This window comes from Myotis lucifugus, unplaced genomic scaffold (assembly GCF_000147115.1).
Source record: "Myotis lucifugus unplaced genomic scaffold, Myoluc2.0 scaffold_904, whole genome shotgun sequence".
In the NCBI taxonomy this organism is placed as follows: domain Eukaryota; kingdom Metazoa; phylum Chordata; class Mammalia; order Chiroptera; family Vespertilionidae; genus Myotis; species Myotis lucifugus.
This window is the reverse complement of record NW_005871952.1, coordinates 96,351-98,488: the sequence shown is the minus strand read 5'-3', so window position 1 is coordinate 98,488 and position 2,138 is coordinate 96,351. Positions and strand designations below refer to the sequence as shown.

At 38.7% G+C, this 2,138-nt stretch overlaps 1 pseudogene; it reads right to left on the bottom strand.

Annotated features, from left to right (window-relative positions):
- Positions 1-974, bottom strand: part of LOC102423367 — a 2,372-nt pseudogene extending 1,398 nt beyond the window's left edge.
- Positions 975-2,138: the final 1,164 nt, after the last annotated feature.

The window sequence follows — 2,138 nt, the reverse complement described above, 5'->3', positions numbered from 1 at the left end:
CCTGATTGGTCCAACAGCCGCATAGAAAAATCTCTGCCAGGCATAGGCAGATGTGACTCCCCCGGCCTGTGCTCAGCGACACGGGACCTCACCCGAGAGCATCTGCCTCGTGAATAAACAGTGCATTCTGCTTTTAATTTGGACTCTGGTGCCTTTCTTCGGTTAAACCTAACAATATAGAATGGAGCTTCCATTGGTTTATCAGCCTTTTCTGCAGGTTCATGAGCAGGTTGAGCAGGCTCTGCCTTTCTCTGTGGCCTTTCTTCAATGTCTTCCAGGAATGGAGACACATTATCGTCATCATTATAAGTCATAAACTCCAAGTCTTTACCAACAATTCCAATGGAAACACTCTTTGTAGTTAGGTCCTGTTCTGTAGGAAGTGTCTCTCTTAAAGCATGCAGATTATGCTTAATCAGTTCATTCAAATTGCATTCCATAAACTCAGACATATGTCTGTCCAAGTAAGCATGAGCTGATTGAAAATGAGCTCCAATGGACACAGATATGCTGTCAAAATAGTTAGCAGATAGACAGGTGTGGAAAACAAAAGGGCCCATATCATCATAACCAGCAATAAGCAGCCCAATACCATATGGTCTTTGGCCATATCTTTGTGTTGGCATCTGGGTCTTGCTTCCAATTACAGATACAAGAGGAGACACAGGAAGAGGTCTGTCAAATACAAATCTGGAATCCAAACACTCCTGGAGCATAAAATTACACAACAGTCTAGCGCCAGCAGTAAGTCCCACAGTTGAAATGCCTATATGTGAACATGGAGAATTTTTTTCTGGTGAGCTGCAAGTTCTGAGTGTGCTTTCTCCAGTGTAACTAACACTGCATGGGGTTTCTTATTTCAGACCAACTGTGGCTAAACCTTGATTGACAGCTTCCATTGCATATTCAATTTGTTGAATCCTGCCCTGAGGACTCCAAACATTGACATCTTTGTCACACTGGTGGTAAAACATGGTTCCAACATGGGCGTGGCTGTCCCCACCTGCAGACCTGCCTATCAATGAGTACTGCCTAAACTAAGGCTTGGCCATCTACAGGAATGTCTGTGCAATCAGATTTTGATGGAATTTTTTAAATCTATGTTGTTGTTTTATTTTTTATTGAATTTATTGGGGTATAGGTTTCAAGTGTACAACTCAGTAAAATATCATCTGCACACTGCATAGTGTGCCCATTGCTTTTAATAACATTTATTCATTGAAAAAAATTTTAAGTAGGAAAAACATACTAAAGGAAATTAAGAACACACAAAATCCCACTCCTCAGATAAACTTCTGTGAACAGTTTAATGACAATACTTTGAGGCTTATGGACACATAGTTAAATATGTATAATTGTGCATATATAATAATCTACTTTCCTATAATCTCCTTTCCACTCACAATTTCCTAAGGACATCTTTTGATATCAACAATATTGGTCTATTTAGTAATTTTAATGCCTGAATAATGTACATTTATTTGTACTTAAACAGATCTCCAACTGGTGGTAACCAGGTTCCTAAATTTCCACTATTATAAATTGCATTGCAATGAACATCATCTTTGAATATATATCTTTGCACAGGCTGAGAATGACACTGTTTCACACTCAACATTTCTGTGTATCTAGAATTTTTCCAGGACCCAGAGCTTTAAGAAGTGAATTAGACACAGATCTTGTTCTTGAGATGTACACAGGCTGGTAGGAAAAATGAACACAGGACCAAAAAAAAGTATGGTGAGTGGCATAGAAATACAAAGTAGACTGTTAACCAAAGATAAAGAGAATATAACTGATTGGGGGTTAGGGATGGCTTCACAGACATAGGCCTCGGAAGAATCAGTATAAAAGTTAGTCTCTGCTCCTTTTTTTTAAATGATTATTTTATAACAACCATTTATTTAAGTGCCTATTTCTCCTGTACTCTGTGTGTAGTGAAGGCCAGCCTTTCCTTATTCACATACCCTGTATTTATCATAGGGCCTCATATGTACTGAATTGTTACAGAATTTACCACATGACCAGAAAATACACAAAGAGTACTTGGACATTCAGGAAGAACCCATTATTTTCAGATGTATTAGTACAGTGACTCAGGGGAGTCTGTTTTTCCAAAGCCTGAGTGAGTGAATATG